Source organism: Phocoena sinus, chromosome 5, assembly GCF_008692025.1.
Source record: "Phocoena sinus isolate mPhoSin1 chromosome 5, mPhoSin1.pri, whole genome shotgun sequence".
Taxonomy (NCBI): Eukaryota; Metazoa; Chordata; class Mammalia; order Artiodactyla; family Phocoenidae; genus Phocoena; species Phocoena sinus.
In genome coordinates, this window is record NC_045767.1 from 64,285,261 (window position 1) to 64,301,831 (window position 16,571).

At 41.7% G+C, this 16,571-nt stretch overlaps 1 long non-coding RNA gene across 2 annotated transcripts; it reads right to left on the reverse strand.

Annotated features, from left to right (window-relative positions):
• Nucleotides 1–865: 865 nt before the first annotated feature.
• LOC116753818 lies at nucleotides 866–16,227 on the reverse strand. 2 transcript variants are annotated; one of them, XR_004349880.1, is made up of 3 exons: nucleotides 16,175–16,227; nucleotides 7,378–7,518; nucleotides 866–1,587 (listed from the first exon to the last, which is right to left on the reverse strand). It is a non-coding gene; the product is annotated as an uncharacterized LOC116753818 (long non-coding RNA). The 2 variants fall into 2 exon arrangements; XR_004349879.1 differs by lacking the exon at nucleotides 16,175–16,227 and adding an exon at nucleotides 11,471–11,776.
• Between the last annotated feature and the right edge of the window lie 344 nt (nucleotides 16,228–16,571).

The window sequence follows — 16,571 nt, forward strand, 5'->3', positions numbered from 1 at the left end:
CTCTGTACTCAGCATCAGCTATGGGAAGAAAGGAAGTTTACTTTGAGACTCACTACTTGCTTTGCTTTTTGTCTCTCTTCTTTCCCCACCTTTCCTCCTGGGTCCCTTCAGATCCCCAGATTGCTTCCTTTTTTCTTTTTTTCCTTCCTCCCCTCCTTCTTCCCTTCCTCTTTTCTGTAAACATCTCTTTCCATTTTTGCGGACTCTCTCTCTCTTTCTCTCTCTCTGTCGACTTCTTCAGGCCTCTTAATGCACTTGCCCCTTTCCAGTCTCCCTCTCCCGTCTCTCGGTCAAGCACTTTCCCCAGAGGCTGCTCACCCTTTCCCAAATGTAGTTTCTGTGAAGCACCAGAATCACCAACTCTGTTGAAAGCAAACAGTTTTGGCCAACAATTTCATTGTCGCTAGGCATTCTGGGGGGAAAAAAACGGGCCACCCAATAGTTGGGCTTTAAGTTTCTTTCACGGTCACTTTGAATTCTGTGATTCTTTGGAAGTATGAAAAGAATTCTCCCAATTTCTGTCTTCCCTGCATCACATACTGATGGTGCCAGGCACTATGCTGCCTGCATTCCTTAGCTTGTGGCCCCCTCCATCTTCCAAATCAGTCGAGTCCTGCTCAAGCTGCATCACTCTAACATTCACTTCTGTCATCACATTTCCTTCTCTGACTCTCCTTTGAGGACCCTTGGGATTCTACTGGGGCCACTCAAATAGTTCAGAATAATCTTCCCCCCTCAAGATTCTTAACTTCATTGTGGCTGCAATGTTCCTTTGGCCATAAAAGTAACATTACTCACAGGTTCTGAGGATTTGGGTGTGGACATCTTTGAGGGGGTCATTATTCTGCCCACTATAGGGCTCATATAATGTTTCCATTTCTTTTAAAAACCACAAAGAAAAAATCTTTCAGGTAGAGGAAAATGGTTTAACATAGAATATTGATATTTTTTATTGCAACTTACAGGGAGAAATATATATATTGTCACCTATGTGCAAGCACATACAAACACAATTGAAACAAAAGTTTCATCAAGTACGATGAACCCTTACTACAGGTGGTATGTTCTGATAGTTTCTATTTCTTCCTCTTCCTCTGCTTTCTCTTCCTTCCCCTCTTTCCCCTTTTCCCTTTTTTAGTGCTGGCTATCCAGCACTACGCTGACTTCACGACTCACAAAGAGGTCATAATCTATAGTTTGAAAAACACTGACCTAGCTTGTAAACTCAAAAGCTTAAAGCTGTTGGGCAAGTAGCATAAATGGAAGGAGAAGGCTGCGTGGGGACCATGGGAAGTGGAGGCCCCTTGGAAGGGCACCGTGGCTACTAGGCTCCAACCGATCTTTTCCATGTAGGAATGTAGGTCTCTATTGCTAGAATTTCTGATTGCTCTGATTGTTTCTGTGAAGCTTCCCAATTTAAAGATGTGGTAAATAATTCTTAAAAATTTTAAACATTTGTCAGCCGAACAAAATGAGTCTTTCATGTGGTATTGGTCTGATTAAGAATTAATTCTCTTCTTTTTCCTCGAAATGGGAATCCAGACTCCCTGCAAATGGATACAGCACGATCCTCTGTCTTCTCATGACCTGGTGGGGAAGCAAAACAGGATCTCAGCTGAAGAAGGGAGTTGAAAGTGATCATTTCTCTATGAATGAGGCCATACTGGGTGCCCACTGACCGCCAAGAAGGGCAGAGGGACTCAAGTCATTCCAAGAGCATAGAGCCCTCAAGAAATTGAGTTTACCCTTGACTGATCAGAGGAGAGAGAGAAGCTGAATCAGCAGTTTCTTGCTGCTGGTCTTGCCCAACCTTGTCCCTCCGTCATGGCCATTGGGCTCTCTGTCTTTGAAGGTCACCTTATTTAGTTCTCTTACCTAGGCTAGCCAGGCATCCAGGGTTCAAAGAGTTGGTCAATCATTTTAAATCATCTATAAGTAAAACACACTTAAATTTCAAACATAAATCCTACTACTGTATAATTAAGAGATTGAATCAGCCTACTTTATATTCAAGGCCTCTAGACTTTATTAGTTTAAACTATGTAAAATTGTCAATATTCAAACTTTTAAGAAATATTTTTTTTATTTTGGAAAACTTTCAGATTCATAGAAAAGTTGCAAAATTGTGTAATGACATTCTGTATATTTTCATTCAGTTTCCCCGCATGTTAACAGGTTACATAGGCAGGGCACATTTGGCAAACTCCAAAATTAATATTAGTACGTTACTATTAAGTGAACTGCTTTATTTGGAATCAATCATTTTTTTCACTAATCTCCTTTTTCTGTTCCAGGATGCAGTCCAGCATACCCCACTGCATTTAGTTCAACTGGATACAAAGCAATTTTATTCAGTTCCACTTAATACTTTAGGAAAGAGTCTAGCAACCAAAGAAGAAAAAGTCTGTTACAATGTAGCCATTAGGCTCCAGGGAGGAGACTCTCTTGGGGACCCCACATCAATAGGCATCCATTGCCAGTGTGAGATGCTAATCTCATCTAGAATCTAGAGAGAGCCATTGACTTCTGAATCTCTGCTCATTGGCCTAGCACAGTGCCTGGCATGTGCTAGGTGCCCAATAAACACATGCTGAATATCTATGGCTTGTCAACAAACAAGAATTCCATGCCTGGAAACCCACACAGGGACAGAAGAACCACTTCCTGCCCAGAAATTGCTCTCTGATTAATTTCATTGTCCATCTAGAACTAAAGCTATCTTGAATATTAATGTTTGTGTTAGTTTGCTAGGGCTGCTATAACAAAGTACCACAGACTGGGTGGCTTAAACAATGGAAATTTCTTTTCTCACAGTCCTGGAATCCAGAAGACTGAGATCACGGTGTCCACAGGGTTGGTTTCATCTGAGGCCTCTCTCCCTGGCTTGCAGATGGCCATCTTCTCCCTGTGTCTTCACATGGTTTTCCTTCTGTACATGCCTGTGTCCCAAATTCCTCTTCTTACAAAAATCCCAATCCTCGTGGGTGGGATCGCACATGAATGACCTCATTTTAACTTACTTACTTCCTCAAAGACCCCATCTCCAAATAAGTCACATTCTGAGGTACTGGGAAGTGGGACTTCCACATATGAATTTGGGAAAAACAACTTGGCTTATAACATATCTAAAGTTTAGGGATGAGGAAAAAAGTCAGAGGCAGAACTTTCCTTAATCCAAATGTCACTCATGTCTAGAGGCCCAGGCTGTTCTCCTCTCTCCTGACTCTTCTGAACACTTTATTACAGGACTAGACCTGCCTTATTCTATGACAGTGTCCCCTCAACTAGACCAGATCTATAAAACGCCGTCAGCCAGACCAGTACAATGTTGAAAAGTCTCTAGAAGTTACTTTCTGTATATTTGTTTGAGGGACTAGAGGAAAATAAAGCCCCTTCCCAACAACTCGCAAAGCAAGAGAGTGGGTATGAGGGCCTTGTTGCTGTCAGGGACAAAGGGCAGTGCCTAAAGCTATTTCATCACTGAAATTCTGGGCTTCGAAGAATGTGGGCGGGCCCAAAGCACATTTTCCTAACGTGTGCCTGTGGGTCTGTGTGTGCGTGCCTGGGAGAGCGTTAGAATTTTTTTTGAAAGCTTATCTCCAAGGCTGTGATCAGCATTTGGAGACTCAAAAATGAAAACAATCACACTATACAGACGTTACCTGACAGGCAGGAGTCTGAAAGAAAAATTAAATAATGAACAGGCCAAGGGCACCAGGGGCAGGAATCTGAAGGGTAAGCCTTCAGTGCAGGCATTTTGATAAAGAAAAGCTGCAGGGGAAAAGCAATTCACCAGGAAGAGACCAGGACCAAAATGGGCCTAGGAAAGCTGCCCAGGGATGGGAGGAAAGGGGAAGCGGCCACAAGCGTGCTGTCCGTGGCTGTCATTACCCCAGAATTATCAGGCACCTGAAACAACAAGGTCAAGAATGTGACCTGAACGATACTTGAAATATTTGTTTAGGAAACCACATACTGGGAGGAAGACTTAAAAAGGAGTTAAATTGGGGCATTCACCTTTTCTTATTGCAGAATGAAACAGCAAACGTTCAAGCAAAGACTGTGGGGCTCAGGAAATTCTTTTTATTAACATGCTAAAGAAAACTGATAGGAGACAGGGTGAGGAGAGGGCGAGGCTCTGACCCTGACCGATTTCTTGGTGTGGGACCAGCCGAGAGCAGGGGGAGGAATCTGGGGGACAGGCAGGGCCTCAGCCCCTCCCTGCACAGCCAGCAGCCCAGCCTGCCTAGGCATCCGGATTCCAGGCCTCCAGTCCTCGAAGACAAAGGACCCTTCCCCCCTTGTCAGCCTTCCTGTTCCCGGGGATTGTGTGGCCCGGCCCTTTGATCAAGCTAAGGGGCATTATGTCTGCGGACAACTGCTTTAAGTATGAAGGTTTTAGGGCTGGCTCTCAAGTCTCAGCCCTTAGTGCTCCCAGGCAAAGGGATTATAGCTGGCCTCTTAGGATTTCTGCTTTTCCCCCTGAAGTGACCAGGTCTCTAAACAGGGCTTTCTGACCCTGTCCCACCCTTGGAAAGAGAGTGTAGTTAAGAGATGGGCCGGGTGGGTACAGTGCCATCATAAACCCTCCATCTTTAATGTGGTTGTGGCTTAAATGCTCTTTTACAAATTCCCACAATGGAATGAGAATCCACCCGTGGCCAAAGTGAATCTCTGACAAAGATGCATTTGAGGTAATAGACTGGAGCCAAGACCCTTGGGTTCTAGACCTGGCCCTGCAGCTTCCTGACCAAGTCATTTTTAGTCATTCAGTTCCTCAGGGTGTGAGTTTTCTCTCTTTAAAAAAATTCGAAGTTTAAACTTGGCAAGCTCTGGGAGCTAGATTTTAAAACCCTGTGATTCCTTCACTGTTACATATGCTCTGTTTGACCCTGCAATGACATAGGTACAGTATAGTTCATTGGCTTCAAGAAATAGGTAAATGGGGCTTCCCTGGTGGCGCAGTGGTTGAGAGTCCGCCTGCCGATGCAGGGGACACGGGTTCGTACCCCGGTCCGGGAGGATCCCACATGCCGCGGAGCGGCTGGGCCCGCTGGGCCTGCACGTCCGGAGCCTGTGCTCCGCAACAGGAGAGGCCACAGTGGTGGGGGGCCCGCGTAACGCAAAAAAAAAAAAAAAAGGTAAATGGAAAGAGGAATACGAACAGCTCCTTCAAAAATCGTTTCAGATGGTGACACTTTTTTCCACAACTCACCAGTTTAATAAAGAGTTGGTGTCTCACAAAGTCAGATGTAATGTCTCTGGGTGACACTTTTCTGATTTTACTTGGAGATAATATAATGACAACTCTATTCTAGAAGGGTCCATCTCTCTTGCTGTTGTTCCATGGACCACTTCTCTTCCTAGTCAAGGGGAATCCCCTTCCTCACAGCAGTAGCAAAAAGAAGTTGCGAGACAAGAGAAATAGACGGACTTGAGATCTCCTGAGAATTGTTTAAGATTTGGCATATAATTGTATTCATTTAACAGAGCGAGCAATTAGGATCTATATCTGAAAGTAGCTTTTCTAAGTAATGATTGAATTAAGCACATTTGGAAAAGTGCTGAGAATATCTTAGAGGTGTTTTATCGTCATTATTGGTGATGACAAGTTTCCATGTCTTCTATTAACTGAACTCAATGAGATTACTCAATACTAGGCTTACGTATCACAACTTTAAAGAGTTCAGAAACCCACTGGGTGTCTTTTCTTCAGGATAGTATGGGAGAAGTTTCTGGACACCAGAATCCCAGGGTTCATCTAATTCTTTTCCTGATCTTTGTTTTTAGATTTTGAAAAGTGCTGTGAGGCTTTGACAATCTCTCAGTGCTTCTATTGCAATAATATTAATGATGAACTAGAGAGACACTTTGAATTTCTAAGGAAAGTCCTTGTCTCTGACTCGGTCCCTACACCAGGTCCTGAGTTTGATCTTTAGATCTCATCCAGAGTCAAGACTTCATCCTTTCTCACAAGCCATCACTTTATGAGGCTGATGTCTAAATCTCTGCCTCCTGATTCAGTCTCTTTCTTGAGCCTATCTTATTGTTCTAAACATTTCCACCTGGAAGTTCCTTAGGGATCCTAAATTCAAGTACTGAAGACTAATTCATGATGTTTCCTCCAAAAGGCAGCCTCGCTGATATCCTTCATTCTATCATGGCAACACCCTTCTCCTGGACACCCAACTTAAACTTGGCATCACCGCTAACTGGTCCTCTCTCTTGCCTGGTCATGTCAGTTCTTCCTTCTCAGTGTCTTTGCAATATGCCCTTTTTGGCAAATTCTAACTCATCACACTGGTCTGAATCCTTATTGCCTGATCTTTTGGCTGCCATTTTCTGCCCAGCCATCATGTAAATCACTTTTGAATGAATTCATTCACTCAACAAATATCTTTTGAGAGCCTTCTATGTTCTCTTCAACAACCATCAATAACACATTGATTGACATCTATGGAATAAGATGCAAACTCCTGAACCTGACAGGCAGCCTCCCACCTCCCCACCTAAACTTGGCTTCCGCTCACTCTTCTCATATGCACCTCCACTTCCCCAGACAAACAGTTCTTCTGAAAATACTTAAAGCATTCCCCTTTCTTTGGATTCCCTACCTGGAAGTCCTTTCTTCTTTCCTTACTTAACTGTAACCATTTCTCCTATGGCAGCTGTTCCCTTCAGTCAGTTCCTATAAATTTACAGTTTATTCTGTTCCCCTTACACTGGCACTTGCAAAATCGTATTGCTGTCTATATTTTCTATATCTTGTCACCCCAACTGGTCCGTGTCCGCCTCCAGAGATACAGTGATTGCATGCATCTTTGTGACCCATTACCCTAGTGGAATAAATTGCAGGAAGGAAGGAAAATGAACAATTATTGAGTACCTACAGTGTACCAAAAACTCTTTTTTAAATTAATTAATTAATTAATTTTTGGCTGCTTTGGGTCTTAGTTGCTGCGTGTGGGCTTTCTCTAGTTGCGATGAGCGGGGGCTACTCTTCAATGTGGTTTGTGGGCTTCTCACTGTGGTGGCTTCTTTTGTTGTGGAGCACGGGCTCTGGGCACACGGGCTTCAGTAGTGGTGGCACGCGGGCTCAGTAGTTGTGTCAGTAGTTGTGGCGCATGGGCTTAGTTGCTCTGTGACATGTGGGATCTTCCCGGACCAGGGCTTGAACCCGTGTCCCTGCATTGGCAGCTGGATTCTTAACAACTGTGCCACCAGGGAAGTCCCCCAAAACTCTTATATATTGGGTTGTTTTTTTCTTTTCTTTCAACATCTCATTTAGTGCTCTAAACTGGGGATTGGCAAGCTATAGCCTATGAGCCAAATCTAGCCCATCTGTTCTTATAAAGCCCTAGTGGAACAGAGCCACACCTGGTCATTTACACTCTGTCTGCGGTGGCCTCTGCACTACAATGGCGGAGTTGAGGAGCTGTGGCAGAGACTGCATGGCCAGCAAAACGTAGAATATTTACTCTTCCTCTCTCTTCCAGGAAAAGTTTGCTGACTCATGGTCTAAAAAAAACAGAGAAGGTAAGATCTATTATCATCTGTTTTTATAGGTGAGGAACCAGAAGTTCAGACCATTTGAGTAAATTTCTTAAGGTCACACAACTACTAAGGGGCCCAGCAAAAACTTCAGGCCAGGTCTATGTGATTCTAGAACCCACAGGCTTTGCATCTGACCACAGGATATATATGTTTGATGCTAGGGAAGCTATCATTTATTTAATACCCCGTGACTTGTCTTCATACTTTTGCAGGAAGGGATTCATTAGCTAAAATTACCTGGATTTTCAGGCACATATCAAATGCCTCTGCCTGACCACATTAACATTATTTTAAAAGACATTTTCTGTGATTTCCCACCATAGAGTTACCTCATGCTACTGTAATTACTTCCGGAAGGACATGACTACTTGAGGGCAGGGGCTGGGTCTTGTGCCCTGAGCCTTCAGTGCCATCCTGGCACATAGTAAGCCCCCAACATATGCATGTTGCAGGATATCCATTTCAGGAATGACTGTTATTTTGAGAGAGATAAGTTCTTTTCACAAGTACCAGATTTCAGGAGTTAGTATGGAAAAGCTCCTGCTGTGGGGTCACTGACCACCTAAACTTCAACTCCTGTGCCATTACTTACTAGCTATATTACTATGGGCAAGATGCCTAATCCATATACGCTTTTGTATTTTTATCTGCAAAATGAAAATCATACAGTTATTTCGATGAGATGAAATAAGACAAGTACTTACAGCAATTCCTGGCCCACAGTAAGTGATCAACCTAAACATATGTTGTTATTATTATTGGCTAAAGGCTCTGCATCAATGCTAGGAAAACCAAATTCATTTCTGAAGAGCCATAAAATCCTACAAAATGGAAAAGGCAGCAAAACAAATACGCAAGGAAAGGAGACAAGAGAAAGATGACGAGGAAAGCAAATAAGTCCTTCCTCGGCAAAATTTTTCCAGAAAATATATTTTTTAATCAATACATAGAGATACTTGTGTTATTAAGAATATATCCCACCCTACAGAGGAAAATAAGGGGAAGGAAACTTTGCTCAAACAACGGTTTTGGAAGACAAGGCCCAAATATTAGTGCAGAGAGGGGACTAAAGTAGTTTGTAAAGCAGCACACTTAATCATATTAATTCGCACATAATAGGCAGCAATGCCCAAACTGGCCCCTCACTGAGATTCACGTCATTACCCTAAAGAAATTAAACTGCTACCAAGATCCCACGACATGTGAATCAGTTCTACCTGGAATAGCTATTAGAGCTATAATCATGCCCCATTTGAAGTCCTGACTTCGTGAATATGATTGAGAGCTTGTTGAATGAAGCCAAATTTGTCTAAGCCTCCATGGGAGGAAAGGAACGGACCTGCTGCTGATGGCAGGCATCAATCACTGGGTCCTTTCTGCCGACTTTCAGAAATCCAATACAGAATGAGTCCCTTATGGATTCTCGGACTGTTCTCGGACACATCATTAAGAGGTGATTCCCGTTGATTTCCTGTTCCGTTTACTCTTCGTTTAAGTTCAGCCATAGACATCCGCACTCTTTCTAAAATGTTGTTTAAAAGACATGGTTGGGGGTGGGGAGTGGGGACAGCTTCTCAGACTCTGAATTTCTGTTCTCTGTAGGTTTTCTTTTTCCTCCAGAATATCAAATTATCCTCTTTGCACACACTTTACTCTTCAGTAATTTGGTTTTATATCTTAAGTGATTTCAAATGACACAAAACTAGGGGTCTATGTTTTCTCTAGTTTTGTAAAATGTAGTTCTTAGAGTTGGAAAATCCATTTGGTCTCTAAAATGGATCATGAATATTTTGAAGAAGCTATCAGCAAAAGGAAGTGAAATTTGCCAATATGGTGGCTACTCTGCTGACGTGCTATGCTTCTTCATCATGGGCCTCTGAGAATTCCAGAGGGATCCACAGAGCCTTGTACCTCCCTTCTCATACCCTCTTCCTGGGACTTGGTCACTCTGGTTCCTTTTAAGTAAGTCTCTGTGTTTGTACCATGAGACCCTACTTCCCTAAACCTCCCAGATTGGACCCAGTATTAATGCCTCAGCCAAGGGCAACCATAAGTAGATTAGACATCAGGAAGACTTGTGGTCTATGACGATATTCTGGACTGAAAACTCTTATCAGTAGGGGTGTTCATGTTGGATGTTGACCAGCCTAACCAGAGCCTGACTCTTGGGGTCTAATGATGTCAGGGAAGAAAAAAACCCTAAGCCACAATAAACATAGGGACAGAATTAATAAGATCCATTATGTCTACAGGAGTAACCCTCTCAGAGAGTAACTGAAACAAATAGAAGCTGATTTAAAGAATGCAAAAGTCCCTGGAGTCAAGAGCAGTGGTCATCGTGACAGCATATACATATATACATACACACATACAAATACATACACATATAATTGTTGTTTGAAGCATACTTCGAAATACCTCGCTGCTCCCAGAGTATTTTTCTAGTAAGCTGTGTGTGTGTGTGTGTGTGTGTGTGTGTGTGTGTTTGGTGGTGGTAGGGGGGTTTGGAGGGTGCAGTTTACAGATTAAGAATATGAAACAATTTCTATGTACCTGACACTTGTTCTGGTTGGCTTTCCATAACCATTGGACAAAGACAACTTCAAAGAGCTTGAGTGAGCTATTTGCCTTTAATTTCTGATTACCTTAGTTTCTGATTAGCTTAATCCTGAAGAAATCATGCCAAGCTGGCAGAACATTTGAAGAGACAGCCAGGCAGAAAAGGTTCTGTGCATAAATCTCAATAGTGAAGGTATGAAAGGTAGTCCTAAGTAGCAGGTCCTTGGCGCCTGGGCTAAGATGGTATTATGGGTTGAATTGTGTCCCTCTTGAAACTCCTGTTTTGAAGCCCTAATCCCCAGTATCTCAGAAGGTGACTGTATTTAGAGATAGGGCCTTTAAAGAGCTAAGTTAAAGTGAGTCCATTAGGGTGGATCCTAATCCAATCTATTGTCTTTATAAAAAGGTGAAATTTGAAAACACAAAGAGATACTAGGGACGTACATACAGCTGAAGGACCATGTGAAGACAGAGGAAAGACCGCATGAGGACACAGCAAGAAGGTGGCCATCTGCAAGCCAAGGAGAGAGAGGTTTCAGGAGAAACCAAACCTGATGACACCTTGATCTTGGACTTCCAGCCTTCAGAACTGTGAGAAACAAATTTCTGTTGCTTAAGCCACCCAATCTGTGCCACCCTAACAGACTAATACAGATGGAGTACAGGAGGACTCACTCTATAATGAGTTAGGAGTGTCCAAGATCCAGCTGTAGTGAACGGTGTCATTTTGACCCACATGAGAGCATGATGGCAGGGGGAGGACATTTGCATTTGAGTGCCTACGGTGTCCGGAAAGTGAGACTGATACTCTATACACTCACATTTCATCTCCACAACAAGCTGGTGAAGTGACTTACTCTCCTTTTGTAGGTGAGGAAGCTGAAGCTTAGCAAGTGAAGAATCATGTCTGAGATTGCAAGAGAGGGTCAGGTGTGGCAGGCTCCCAGGTGGATACCAGGAAGACTTGCAGGAGCCTCCTGATAGAAGAAAAGGGTCTGTGTCAAAGTTAGATTCCAGACCACCTGGGGCTGAGGTCTGTTCAGTATCATTAATGCTCCAAAATATGTCAAGGGCTGGCTACTGTGGTAAAGAAAAGTCTCAATCCATGAACTTTGGGTTAAAATCATGGCTTTGGAAGATCTCGGGCAAATCACTAACTCACTAAACCTCATTCCCTTACCTGTGAAATAGTAACACTTCTTAAAGCATTGTGTTCAAACTTTATAGGATTGTTGAAAAATTAGATGAGTTAATACATTTAAAGTTATCACCGTATATATTTGTCAGTGTTCTACAGAGAAACAGAACTAATAGGATGTGTATATATAGAGAGATTTAATTTAAGGAATTGGCTCACGTGATTATGGAGGCTTGACAAGTTCAAAATCTGATAGGGAAGGCTTACAGGCTGGAGATTCAGGAAAGTATCACAGTTTGAAACCAAAGGCAGTCCAATATAGAGCTGATGTTGCAGGTAAAGTCCAAAGACCAGCTGCTGGAGAATCCCTCTTGCTGGAAGGAGGTGTGCCTTTTGTTCTACTCAAGCCCTCAACTGATTGGATGAGGCCCACTCACATTAAGGAGAGCAATCTGCTTTCCCCAAAGTCCTCCAATTTTATTAATTAATTAATTGGCTGCATTGTGTCTTCGTTGCTGCACGCGGGCTTTCTCTAGTTGTGGCGAGCAGGGGCTACTCTTTGTTGCAGTGTACAGGCTTCTTATTGCTGTGGCTTCTTTGTTGTGGAGCACAGGCCCTAAGCGTGTGGGCTTCAGTAGTTGTGGCATGCAGGCTCAGTAGTTGTGGCTTGCGGGCTGTAGAGCACAGGCTCAGTAGTTGTGCATGGGCTTAGTTGCTCCGCAGCATGTGGCATCTTACCAGACCAGGGCTTGAACCCGTGTCCCCTGCATTGGAAGTCAGATTCTTTACCACTGTGCTACCAGGGAAGTCCCAAAGTCTACCAATTTTAAATGTAAATCTCATCCAAAAACACACTCACAGAGAAAGTGTGGTCAAGATGGAGCAGGAAGACCCTGAGCTCACATCACCCATGGGCACCTCAAAATTACAGTTATTTACAGTGCAATGATCTATGAGAATGACCTGAAGACCAACAGAAAAGATTTTCTGCCACTAAAGGTATAAAGAGGGAACCGCAACAAAACACTTAGGAGGGGTGGAGATCCACAAATGGAAGGATAATCACAATTGCCAAGGTTCTCTCCAAGGAGCAAGGGGCCTGAGACCCACAATAGGCTCCTCTGACCAGGGTCCCTGTACTAGGAAGATGAGCCCCTAAACCTCTGGCTTTAATGGCCAGAGAGGCTTGCATACAGGAGAGCCAGAGGGCTGTAGGAAACAGAGATTCTGCTCTTAAAGGGCATGTACAAAATTTCACATGCTCTGAGTCCCACCTCAGAGGCAGTAATTTGAAAGGAACCTGGGTAAACCCACTTACTGATCTTGGAGAGCCTCCCAAAAGGCAGGAGGCAGCTAGCAGCCCCCTTGGAATATAGATGCTGGCAGCAGCCATTCTGGGGAGCTCCTTCTACCACAAGAACACTACTACTGGCAAGGGCCATTTTGGAGTCCTCCCTCTAGCCTATTGCTGCTAGGGCTTACCTGCCCAGCCCCTGGCCCCATAGCCAGCTTCCCCAGGAACTGGTTGCACCCACATTGGGCAGGGCTTGGCAGCAAACCAGGCCAGGGCCCAGTCTTACCTACCACCTTGCCCATGGTAGTTGGTCCTGTCAAAACAGAAGGGCCCACACAGCTCACAATAGGGAGCACCCCTAGAGTATATAGCTCTGGTGACCAGAGGAGAGTGTATTTCTGGGCCTCTTAGGACATCTCCTACATAAAGTCACTTCTCCAAGATCAGCAAACATAACTGACCTACCTGTTGCATAGAAACAAACACAGAGAGTTAGGCAAAATGAGGAGACAGAAGAATATATTCCAAAAGAAGGGACAAGACAAAACCTCAGAAAAAGAACTAAACAAAAAGGAGATAAGCAATCTACCTGATAAAGAGTTTAAGGTAATGATTATAAAGATGCTCAATGAACTCAGGAGAAGAATGGATAAACACAGTGAGAATTTTAACAAAGAGTTAGAAAATATAAAGAAGAACCAAACAGAGCTGAAGAATATAATAACTGAAATTTAAAAATACTCCAGAAGGAACCAACAATAGATTAGATGATACAGAGGAATGGATTAGTGAACTGGAAGACAGAGTAGTGGAAATCACTGAAGCTGAACAGAAAAAAAGAATTAAAAAAAATAAGAATAGTTTAAGAGACCTCTAGGACATCAGGAATACTAATATTCACATTATAGGGATCCTAGAAGGAGAAGGAAACAGACATCCAAGTCCAGGAATCACAGAGAGCCCCAAATAGGATGAACCCAAAGAGGTCCACACCAAAATGCATTGTAATTAAAATGGCAAAAATTAAAGATAAAGAGGGAATCTTAAAAGCAGCAAGGGAAAAGCAACTAGTTTGTACAAGGGAATTCCCATAAGGCTCTCAACACACTTTTCAGCAGAAACTTTTCAGGCAAGAAGGGAATGGCATGATATATTCAAAGTGATGAAAGGAAAAAGCCTACAACCAAGAATACTCTACCTGGAAAAGCTATCATCTAGATTTGAAGAAAAGATAAAGAGTTTTACAGACAAGAAAAGTTAAAAGAAATCAACACCACTAAACTGGCTTTATAAGAAATGTTAAAAGGACTTCTCTAACTGGAAAAGAAAAGGCCACAAATAGGAATGTAAAAATTATGAAAGGGAAAATCTCCTTGGTAAAGGCAAATATACAGTAAAGGTAGTAGATCAACTACTTATAAAACTAGGAGGAAGTTTGAAAGACAAAAGTAGTAAAATCATCTCTATCTGCAATAAGTACTTAAGGAATACACAAAACAAAAAATATAAAATGTGATGTCAAAACATTAAACTTAGGTGGGGGGAGTAAAAATACAGGGTTGTTGGAATGCATTTGAACTTGAGATCATCAACTTAAAATAATCAAATATATATGTATACATAGGTTGCTATATATGACTCTCATGGTAACCACAAACCAAAAACCTATAATAAATACACACACAAAAAAAGAGAAAAGAATCCAAACATAATACTTCCCTTAAATCACAAGGGAAGAGAGCAAAAGAACAAGAAAGGAACAACAAGAGACTCTACAAAAACAACCAGAAAACAGCTCACAAAATGGCAATAAGTACACACCTATAAATAATTACTTTATATGTAAATGGACTAAATGTTCCAATCAAAAGACAGAGTAGCCAAATGGATAAAAACACAAGACTCATATATATGTTGCCTACAAGAGACTCATTTCATATCTAAAGACACACAAAGACTGGAAATGAGGGAATGGAAAAAGGTATTCGATGCACATGGAAACAAAAAGAAAGCTGGGTTAATCATACTTATATCCAACAAAATAGACTTTAAAACAGAGTCTTTAACAAGAGACAAAGAAAGACATTACATAATGATAAAATTGTAAATATATATGCACCAAACTTAGGAGCACCTAAATATCAATACAAAAAGCAAATATTAATAAACATAAAGGGAGAACTTGACAGTAACACAATAATAGGGGACTTTCACACCCACTAACAACAATAGCCAGATCATTCAGACAGAAAAACAATAAGGGGAACACTAGCCTTAAACAACAAATTAGATCAGATGGACTTAATAGGTATATGTAGAACATTCCATCCAAAAGCAGCAGAATACACTTTCTGTTCAAGTGCACATGGAACATTCTCCAGGATAGATCACACGCTAGGCTACAAAACAAGCCTCAAAAAATTTAAGAAGATTGAAATGATATTAATCATCTTTTCTGACTACAATATCTAGAGACTAGAAATCAACTACAAGGAGAAAACTGCAAAAAACACAAACATATGGAGGTTAAATAATAAGCTACTAAACAACCAATAGGTCACCGAAGAAGTCAAAGAGGAAATAAAAAATACCTGCAGACAAATATACAGAAATCTGCTGCAACTCTAATACACTAACGTCAAACTATCAGAAAGAGAAATTAAGAAAACAATTCCATTTGCAATCACATCAAAAATGAAAAATACTTAGGAATAAATCTAACCAAAGGAAGTAAAAGACTTGTATTTGGAAAACTGTAAGACTTTGATGAAAGCAATTGAAAACATAAACAAATGGAAAGATATACTGTGTTCATGGATTGGAAGTAATATTGTTAAAATGACTATATTACCCAAGGCAATCTACAGATTCAATGTAATCCCTAACACAACACCAGTGGCATTTTTCATAGAAATAGAACAAATAATTCTAAAATTTGTATGGAAACCAACAGACCCCAAATAGCCAAAGCAATCTTGAGAAAGAAGAACAAAGCTGGAGGTGTCACACTCTCTGATTTCAAACTATATTACAAAGCTACAGTAATCAAAACAGTATGCTACTGGCACAAAAGCAGATATATAAATTAATGGAACAGAATAGAGAGCCCCAAAATAAACTCACTTTATATGGTCAATTAATTTATGACAAAGGAGGTAAGAATATACAATGGGGAAAAGACAGCCTCTTCAATATATGGTGTTGGGAAAATTGGACAGCTACATGCAGAAGAATCAAATGGCACTACTTTCTCACATCATATACAAACAAACAAACAAAATTCAAAATGAGTTAGAGGCTTAAACATAGGACTTGACACCATAAAACTCCTAGAAGAAAACATAGGCAATACACTCTTTGACATTGGTCTTAGCAATATTTTTTTTGATCTCTTTCCTCAGGCAAGAAAATAAACAAGAAAAGCAAAAATAAACAAATGGGACTATATAAAACTAAAAAGATTTTGCTATCAACAAAGCAAAAAGGCAGGCTACTGACTGGGAGAAGATATTTGCAAATGATGTATCTGGTAAGGGGGGGGTGTTGATATCTAAAATATGCAAAGAATTTATACAATTCAACATAAAAAAATGAACAACCTGATTATAAAATGGGCAGAGGGGGCTTACCTGGTGGGGCAGTGATTGAGAGTCCGCCTGCTGATGCAGGGGACACAGGTTCATGCCCCTGTCCGGGAAGACCCCACATGCTGTGGAGCAGCTGGGTCCGTGAGCCATGGCTGCTGAGCCTGCGCGTCCGGAGCCTGTGCTCTGCAACAGGAGAGGCCACAGCAGTGAGAGGCCCGTGTACTGCAAAAAAAAAAAAAAAAAAAAAGTGGGCAGAGGAAGTGAATAGACATTTTTCCAAAGAAGACATAGAGATGGCCAACAGACCCATGAAAAGATGCTCAACATCACTAATCATCAGGAAAATGCAAATAAAATCACAATGAGATACCACCTCACACTTATCAGAATGACTATAATTAAAAAGACAATACATAACAAGTGTTCGCAAGGACATGGA